Source organism: Myodes glareolus, chromosome 26, assembly GCF_982192425.1.
Source record: "Myodes glareolus chromosome 26, mMyoGla1.1, whole genome shotgun sequence".
Taxonomy (NCBI): domain Eukaryota; kingdom Metazoa; phylum Chordata; class Mammalia; order Rodentia; family Cricetidae; genus Myodes; species Myodes glareolus.
This window is the reverse complement of record NC_142051.1, coordinates 43,376,585-43,386,546: the sequence shown is the minus strand read 5'-3', so window position 1 is coordinate 43,386,546 and position 9,962 is coordinate 43,376,585. Positions and strand designations below refer to the sequence as shown.

Sequence of the window (9,962 nt, the reverse complement as noted above, 5' to 3'; positions counted from 1 at the left end):
TGAATGTGGGGGTTGTAAAAACTCTGGCAACTGTCAGTGGTTTCTGGATGCCCAGTTGCCAAAAACCAATTCTAAGTCAAGAACATAATAAACTTGGGACGCTTCTGGCAGATCTTGCCTGTGTTGTATCCTGTGGCTTCATCGCAGCCATGGTTCTGAACACACAACAGACTCATTAGCAGGTCACATGCTGTCATGCCATGCAATGCCGTGAACACCACCAGAAACACCTTAGCTCACATTTCAGACTATTACATGTTGTGAATGGCAAAGTCTTAATATACACAAAACTTTCTACACCTAGAGGAGCAGAACCGTTAAATTACAGAAAATGGGGTTTAATATTTCCCTGTGGTTGTTGTTCCTCCATATGTAAATATCAAACTGGTATATCTTTGGATTGGATCAGATTACAATGTTCAATTTTATCTATCATCTATTTATTTGATGTGCATGGGTATTGTGCGTCTGCATGTGTGTCTGTGTGCTACACGTATGTCTGGTACCTGTGGAGGCTGGAAGAGGGCATCACATGCCCTGGAACTGGAGTTACAGACAGAAAGCTTCCATGTGGATGCTAGGACTCAAATTGGGGTCCCTTGGAGGAGCAGTCAGTGCTCACAACTACTGTGCCGTCTCTCCAGCTCCAGCAGGTTTTATTTTAAAAAGGGTTGTTTGATTTGTTGGCTTTTGTTTTCTCTGTTCTTCTTCATCACTAAATGAATTCTGGCTTGGTGAAGGGACAGCTTGGTACTCCCAACGCGGTTTGAAATGTCCCAAAACGCACGTCTGCCTTTGTATGATATATTTTCACAAACTGTATTTGCTGCACGGACAATTATAAAATCAAAACATCAATGAGCTCTGGGGAAAATACTCTGAACACTCTGTCCTCCAGTGTCAAGGATCCAGCCAAGATTTAATTCTTTATGTAAGAATAAACAAGCACATCCATTTAATTTGTGTGCCCATTTGTCTTTGCCTGTCGTAAATAATTATCATATTACACAAGTAGACAAAGGAGCTGTTTTCAAATAAATTCTTTATGATTTTATTACTAGTAAATTTTTGAGTATCTTCTTTGTATCTCTCTTGCCTTAGTTGCCTTCGTTGCTATGGTTTTAAAGGAAACTTGGACAAGAGCGACTCAAGGGTTTGTTTTGGCTTTGGGTTCCGAGGGACGGCATCCATCTCAACGAAAGTTGTGAAGACGTGATGGTAGATGTTCGCGGAAAGACAAGTCAGTCTCACTTGAGCAACTGTGCTTTCACCCCTGACCTGAACTTAGAAATCTCTTACGTGGTCTACTTGGGAGGGTCAGTGTTGGCTGCCATCTGGGTGGGGTTCAGAGGATGAGTGTGGCTTTACTTAGACTCGGTTCCTAGAGCTGGGAAGACCACTCTAAACAGGAGTGGTACCATTTCATTAGCTGAAGTCCTGGCCTGAGTAAAACCGAGGCACTGAGCCAGTCACGCGCACTCGCCATTCTCCGCTGCCTGGGTGTGGATGCGCTGTGACCAGCCACCTCCTGCTCCTAAAGCCAACTTGCTCATCGTGACAGAGTGTATCTCCGGGAACTACAAGCCAAAAACAAACCGTTCTTTGCTTGCACTGACTTTTTCAGATATTTTGTTGTAGCGGCAGCGCATCGAGTAACTAAGACGGTGCCGCAGCTCCTGGGTGAAGGGAGAGGATGGGCGGGGAGGGGGATAGGTGTGGGAGTGGGGGACAGTATTCTCCCTCTACCCAGAATTTCTAAATAAGGAGAGCCGAAGAATGAAAGGGGTCGGCCATGGCAATAACAGTTTTCCAAGTCAGTTGAAGACGAGTTCAGACATGCTCAGGGGAGGAAAGAGTCCCCGAAGACCAAGCAAAAATCGGAATGGCTAGGGTGAGCATCCTAATGAGGTCATCCCCAAGCCCTGCATGCTGAGAAGTCAGACAGGTATAGACATGCAGGAAAGCATCTGGGCAGTTGAACCAGGACGCTGAGGGGGGACAAGAGAAGGGACAGCTGTCAGAGTGCCCCTCTAGCCCTGGTTTCCTTTAAACTGGGGGATGAGACAAGCAGCTTAAGGCAGATTCTCTTCAATGCTGAAGTCAGCTGAGGGTCCGCGGTAGAGCAGATGAACCGCTGAGCTATGGTAGAGTCACGCGGTACCTGGGCTCTTTCAGAGTTTCTGCCGTGGGGAGCAGGGGTGCAGCTCTGGAAGTCGCAGCTGCACCTCTGAGTAAGCGTGCGGAAGAGTGTGGCGCTGCACATCCCAAACTAAGTTCTGCAGCTGGAGAGCTGAGGAAAACGTGGCCTCTCCCTGGTGTGCTCGGAAATGCATTGAACACCACAGAGTTGAGTTCATCCAGGATACCCGTACTCACAAACCTGCCATCTCCATGACTGTCCAATTAAAAGTGAAAACTAATTGTACAAAATCGAATATGGAAAGCATCAGCGTCGCATAGAGTGTGCTCTCCCCAGACTAGAAATGTCTGGGCCACTGCAGAATGCCAGTTAAAATACAGTTTGGTGCCCAATACACCATGCAGAATCAAACGTTCCTCGGGCAAAGCCTGAGAACCCACATCTTCAATATGTTCCCGGAGAATCTAACACCTTCTGAAATGCTCTGTACTAACTCAGACGTGAACTGAAGCTGGATGTTAGAAAATTCAGGTCTCTCTTCTACTCTCTCGACCTTTGGACGAAAATAAATAATAAACATGACCAAAACAAGAGTCCACGTGTGTCCATCTTTGAGAAAAGTTCCTAAGTAAATGGACAGGGTGTTTAAGGTTAGAATTCTTTCCTCCCTCCCTTGCCTGTACGTCATCAGTGTTTTTGTCTTCCAAGCAGAGACCCTCACGTGTAATCATTTATCCTGCTGAGTGCATCACACAAAACAGAAGACATAAATTCCTCACGTGAGGCTGCTTGTCAGTTTGGGGCGAGCACATTTCCTACCTCGGTGTGAAATTAGCTGAGTGCTCGCAGTGGCATCTGTCCAGGCAGAATTTGAAGAGAGACCTGTCACCCTCCGTGAAGAGGAGTTAGTAATGTCATCTTGCCTTGAAGAGTCTCTCCTTGATGTTTTTACACTAACCATAGTTTTGGTTTTGCTTTAGAAAAAAAATCTTCAAAAGCAAAACACAGAAGACAAGTCCATTCCATAAGGAAGAGCTCACTTCTATGAACAAAGACCAAGTTCGAGACTTCTGGGAAATCCATGTTGGCTTTCACCAAAAACCCCCGCCTTAGGGCTGGAGGGATGGCCCAGTGGGCAAAAGTGCTTGGCAAACAAACACGAGGACCTGAGTTCAAATCTCTGGAGCCCACAAATAAGACAGATACATAATGTAAAAATCTGTTATCCTATTACTCCTTCAGGAGAGCAGAGGTGAAGGCAGGGGGATGCCCAGAAGCTCAGGAGCCCACAGCGCACATCTAGAGACCCTGTCTCTGTTAGGTGAAAGGAAGAACTCAGTATCTAAGGCTGTCTCTATCCTCTGCACCGGTGTCACAGTCCCACCCGCATTCCCACGCAAATGTGCACACACACGCTGATTTTAAAAACTCTAACTCTGCCCTAAGTACCTGCTCTGTCTACTCCACTAGCCCGTGTATGAGTTAACTCTCAGGAGGCTGGAGAAAGACTCTCTGTGGTAAAGTCAGACCTCAAGGAGGGTCTGTAGAATCCCAAAATGAGACCCAAAGCAGCGTACAAGGAAAGTGTAGGGATCTCGTACAAGGGCTGTGAACAGTTGGCAACCCTGGCTATCGGAGCCCCTGAGAAGCCGCAGCTTGTATGCACCCTTACACTCCAAAGGAAGAAATCATGTTGCTCAGAGGAAGGACGGGAAACTCAGAGGGGACATGCCCCTTTCCACTCACAGGACATTACTGCTCTAAGTGACCTGGAGAGCCCTTGTCCCTTCCTGTCTCTGAGTCACACACACGCACTCTTTAAACCGCTGCACCTGCTACATCATCCCAATCGAATCTTCCACCCCTCATCACTGCCCCGACCCCAGCAAACCCAGCCGGCCTTGTCTTTGTGAAGGGAGCTCTTCATACCACATTGTCATTAAGTAGTTTTCAGCACCAGCTCTAAGGTGGCAGCACCTGCCCTCGGTCTCATTCTTTCCACTGTCACGACCCAGAGCCTAGGGCCAAGAGGGTCTGTGTATAGACACGTGTGTGTGTGTGTGTGTGTGTGTGTGTGTGTGTGTGTGTGTGTGCATGTATGTGTGTGAACGGGTGATGTCAGAGAAACACCTGGGGTGGCTTTGATCTGCATTTTCAGTGCCTGGCGAAACAGCACACGGTCTCCGGGGCAGCGTAAATCGAAGCGGTTTAGAGCATGTCACCTGATCCAACAGTGTGGGCCCTTGGCTTGGATGGCTGAATACCTTCACAATGAGACCACGGGACCACTGCGCTTGCCCGGGAGGACTTTGCTGGTCGCACGCCTGCTGTCCTGGGGGCTCGGAACAATCCGACAGGGCTTCAGGCTCTGCTACGGCCCTTCAGCCTCCTGCTGTTGTGGGAGTAACTTCCGCTGCCTCAACCAATAGTCGCTGAAATACGAGCCCACAGTGCAGCGGGGAGCGACTTCCGCTCCGTCAGCCAATAGCTGCTGAAATACCAGCCCACTGGGGCGTGGTATATTTCTCTTTTAAAAAGAGAAGCATATCCGGAATAGGCCCTCTTGGTTCTGGCTCTTGGTTCCGGTGCTTGCTCCTGGCTCCTGCTCCCGGCTCCTGCGACTAGGCTCCCTTCCTGACGGTTTATGGTGTATGTAAGTTTTACCCCCCAAAATAAATAACCCCTTAAAACATAACTGGTGTGGGATTGATTCGCCGATATCCTGCGTAGACCATCATACGTGTTTCCATTTGTGAACCCACAGGAAGGGACTCACAATGACCCAGTAATCGTTTACGTGGAAGAGAGGTGAGATGAGAGAGAGCTAGGGAAACAGAAAATAAAATTAATCCCCAGTATTGTTCAACTATTTTGGCAGACGCTAAAAGCAGGCTTCTTGCAACTCCCAGAGAAACTCTGGGAAATAGAGCTCTCTCATGCTCTTTGTGTCCTTTGATCATTGCTTTTTGTGACTGACACGTAGCTGCTTTGTCTGGACCCAGGGCCCTGTGTGGCAGCTGTGGAGAGGGGTGTCTGAGCCGTCATCAGCTTAAGAGGGGAGATGGCTAGACTGTGGTTCCTTAAGGTCCGAGCAAACGGACTCTGTAAAGCAAACCCGCAGAGGTGCGCTACATTGCCGAGCTGTTCTCCAGGGCATGGACCCCAGGACTGTTCTCCAGGGCTGCCCCGTGTTGGAGACTATGAAAACTAGAGGGGGGGGGGGTATTGTAATTTTCTTGTCTTCTGTCTTTCATCAGCTTTTGTTCCTGTCTACCCACCTCCCTTTCCACACACACGAACACCCATATGTGCAATCTACATGTACATAGGCGTAGGAATGCAGACCCACGAGCAAGCACACATATGTGTACCGGGCATTAACTGGCATGCATGCACACACAATTGGAAGCGCTACAGATCCTTGTAGGGTAAAGAAGCTCAATTCGAGCTAAAAACAAGATCTTTTGATTAAGGCATCCTACTTCCCGGCATCTGCTGTGGGGTTCGCTCTTACTGGTTCGTTGCAGCGCCCTCATGCGGTGCTATGGTGTATTGTTACTCAAGACCGTAGAAACTCAATTCTGTCCGAATTCCAATACAACTTTCTCTTCCCATCCGATCTGAGGAACATAGCGGGACAGCAAGGCCTTTGCCACCACCAAGGTGTCTCTGCTGGTGGACCTCCTGAGTTACGCAGCCCTGGGCTTGGAACACAGCTCTGAACTGGACAAGGCCAGGTCTGAGTCAGGGCAGCCACGGGCTTCTGCCAGTCCCTATAGACTGGGCTGGCATCTGGGCAGTGAGTCTTCCATGCTAAAACTAAAGTTTTCTTTCATACAGGGTTCCCCCAAATGGAATCCAGGGAGCACGAACATCAGAAAATAATCTCCCAAAGCATGTGTGAGAATGATGGGGTTGTGGACATTGGTCTCTACGTGTCATTACTCGGACGCAAGAACCTGCTTTTTAAGTTTTATGCATAATCAAGTTTGAGCAGCCGTCATTACTTGTCCTCATCCCCCAAGATTAGTTTGTATTTTCACACAGCCTTTCACTCCGTAAGCTAGCAGGGCAGCTTCAGGCTCTGTGGTGAAGAAGCCGCTTAAGGAAAGAGGTTCCTGGAGTCTCCCGTTTCTCCTACAGAGGCGGCTCCACATACGACCAATACAGAGAGCCAGCCTGGCTTAACTTCATCTGCTCTGCGTATATTTGTACATCCCTGAAATAGCACGCATGGGTGGGGAGGCGAGTAGGCTTCTAAAGTGAAGAACGCCGCCTGAAAGCTCCTGCAAGCCATGGGAAACGGAGAGAAGCGTGGAAACCACTTCTCCGCCAGAGGGCGCCAGCTCGGGTGTTAAGAGGAGACCGCACTTAAATTCTCCGGTCCCGCAGCTTCCAAGCTGAGAAATCTTGCTCGGGCTACTTCCGCTTGCGTCTAGTAGATAGTGTGTGCCTGCTTCGGTAAACACGCTGCTAAAATTTATTTCAAAGTGTCCTAAAAGTAGTTGGAGTGAGAGATGATGCCAGCCATGGAGATGAAGTTACACAAAAGAGTTAATTGTTCCCATACCGGGTCTGCAGCATGGGAAAGGGCTACCTTGCGGGCACTGAAGAGCGGAAACTCCCCCTGCCCCACCTTCTTCTCCTTCTCCGCTTTCTCCCTAGCACCAATTATCTTAACTATCTCAGTGAGATGAGACATCTTCCGGTTCCTAGACTCAAGCAAGTATTGATGGTCCTAAGGAGGAAAGCGAGGCTGGCCTTACGTTGTTTCCACAATGGAAAAGTGAAATGTATGTAAGCTTTTATCCGCCTTGGGCTCAGAACATTGACTGTTTCTATCTTTGGCAAAGAATAGGATGAAACACATGTTGACTGCTACTGAGCTATCTTTCAGAGAGATTTGGGGGTACAAGCTTTGGGGGGAAGAGCCTTCCTTCCAGTAGATGCCCAAGAACCAAGAGAACACACTAACGGAGCAAAGAGGTCCTGGACTTCGACCACGTTGTTTGGGTCCGGCATCCAGCTCGCTACTTACTGTTGTGTGACCTGAGGTCACAGGCTCACGCTCTAAATACAGTCTATGTTTTCCAGGTGTTGGGGGAGCCGTAAGTAAGGCTCCGCTCAACGTCACTACGGGGAAGACACAACTGTTCCGCTCTAATCTACTCTGGTGCCTGGAGCCACACGCCTTAGTTCACAGCTAAGGTCTGTTCAAAACCTTATTTCCTCAATATCCCCCATTTTCACACCTATCCCTCTCCTATTTCCTCCTCTCTGGGATTCCACATATGTCCTTCAGAGGTTAGTACCTGTGACATTATATAGCACTTAGTGTTACATGGATATTCAATTTTAATATCTTCTGATAGTCTTGTCCCATAAATCGCTCTCCACCTTGTGTTCAGTGCTGGGACTTTTAGAGATATCCATATTACCAGTCTCAGAATTTACCACAGGGAGAATCATATGGGGGGAAAAAAAAACACCAGTGATGCTGGATGAATTTGTCCCGGGGGAGGCCAAATTCCCGGTCATTCTGCAGTTGGTCAGGATGGAGATCCATCATGGTATATACAAATTCAGCCTGCAGGCTGAGGCTTCTCTGGCAGGAAGAAAATTCTAGGCCTACCTCCCTGGGGCCTCAGCCAATCCATGTGGTATAATCAGGTGGTAATTATAAGACCCTTAAGATAAGAAAGAAGAGGGGTGGCTTCTAACTTAAGGAAGGACAGAACTTGCCCTGGCCCCTGTAAGACAATGGGAAGGAGATGTTGATTTATCTATCTGCTCACTTCATTGCCAGGTTTCTACTGAGCACATCTATACGTAAGGAATCTATCAGTGAATAACATTCACATTGTCTTAGTACTCGATGCTCTCAATTCTGATCACACAGCTTCCCAGGCCCTGTTTCCAGAGTTTCTGACGTCATGGTAGGGAGCTTGACTCAAGAATCTGCATCTGGAACACATGTAGCAAGATATACTAGTGTCTATGGTCTCAGGCATCCTTTGAGACAAAAATGGTTCAGCCTGTTTATGAAAATCAGATTATTTTGAGTACATGTAGTAAACCTACCCCATATTCCTCTTGTGTAATCTCAAGAAAACATCCTCTTTTCTCATCTCAGGAAAAATCATAGCATTAACATTCTCTGCTCTTTGTCAGACTTTCTACACATAACCCTAAATTAACGCATTTATTGTTCATTATTCACCCAAATTACAGTTGCTACAGAGGAACTGTCTGTCACAACATCAGGTGGCTCTCACCCTCTCCTATGAACAAACTGTGTTTGAAATGCTAGCGAAGTGTGCCAACGGTTTAACCCCACATCCTCCTGTTTCCGAGCGTAAAATCTTGTACATTCTACTCTCAGGGTTCACTAGAGGCTCAGACCAGTCTCCACTCACCCCACTATCCCTTGGAATGCCCAACAGCACTTTTCTGAAGGTCTCAGGAACACAGACACTGTTTCGCTCCTAACCACCGGACTCATTATCAGCTGGGTGCCACATTCTTTCCACACGGGAAGAGCCGGAAGGATGCCCTTATCGGGCAGTAGTTGTTGGATGGCTGGATGGAAAAGCGTAACGGAAGAAGAGACTCATTAAAGGTGATGGGTACGTGTGCAAAGTGTCTCATCTTAATCAAAACTGTAAGCACATACGCTCATGTCCTAGACCTTTGGGTGAGAGCCAAGGTATTCTTTGCTTTTATTTTCTCTGGACGTCAGCATCTTCTCTAACCTAACTGTACCTCCAACACAGAGCCCAGGATTTCCAGTTGCTGTTTTCCTGGTGTGGAGCTGACCTGCAGAAGCAGTGTGGCTTTGCAATTCCATGAAAATCTATTCCAAGAATTTGGAAAATATTTTGATACCAACCAGGCCAGGTGGCACAGCTGTGTAATTCCAGCTGCTTGGGTGGCTATGGCAAGAGAGAGGCCTCAACTTCAGATTTCAGGCTAAGTTCAAGACCAGCCTGGGCAACTTGACAAGGCTCCTCACTAATGACAAGGCTAAGATAGGGCTGAGGCTGGAGCTCCACATCAGAACACTCCAGCCAGTTTGTGTGGGGTCCTGGGTGTCAAACCCTAAGGCCACGAAAGTAGTAATAATAATAAATAAAGATGAAGAAATTATTTTTGCTGTCTTCTCACTCCTCATTAGCTGATTAGATATGCCTCTACCCTCCCCACAATTGACCATTTCCTCTGGGTCTCTTTTCCTGTCTCAAATGAGCAACACTGTGGCACGTCCCCCTGAGAGCACCGCCCATAGCTCCCAAGGATGAGGACAAACTTCTACATTATCATCTCACCCTCAAAGTAATAGCTCTTGACAAGATCAAGTCTTGGTTCAACCGTTGCGCTTGGTGCTCTTTTTATTTTATTTTTTTTTATTTTCTCTCACTATTATTTTCTTTACTGGGCTTTTAGAAGAGTTTGGAACATGCGTATAACAAACAGCATTCTGGATTGACCTGAGCGTTTTCTGGCGGCACGTTCACCTTTATCCTGAATTTGCTATAAATGAAAATTAGGTTTAAAAGCACATTGAGATTCGGGCAACAGAATTCTTTATTGGTGATGTTGCGTGCCTCATATGGCACAGCATCACCTGCTGGGATCTTTGGCAAACATATGATAGCATTTTTGAAAAAGATTTATTTATCAGTGTGTGTGTGTGTGTGTGTGTTGCACACAAGTGTGTGTTCAAGCAGTACTCACAGAGGCCAGAAGATGGCATCAGATCCCTTGGAACTGAGGTTTATAAGCGGTTGTGAGCACACGACATGGATGCTGGGAACCAAATGCT

At 47.4% G+C, this 9,962-nt stretch overlaps 1 long non-coding RNA gene across 1 annotated transcript; it reads left to right on the top strand.

The window, feature by feature from the left end:
• The first annotated feature begins 4,709 nt into the window (after window positions 1-4,709).
• LOC146889734 (uncharacterized) lies at window positions 4,710-8,779 on the top strand. Its single transcript, XR_015736764.1, has 2 exons — window positions 4,710-4,793; window positions 5,981-8,779. It is a non-coding gene; the product is annotated as an uncharacterized LOC146889734 (long non-coding RNA).
• The last annotated feature ends 1,183 nt before the right edge of the window (window positions 8,780-9,962 follow it).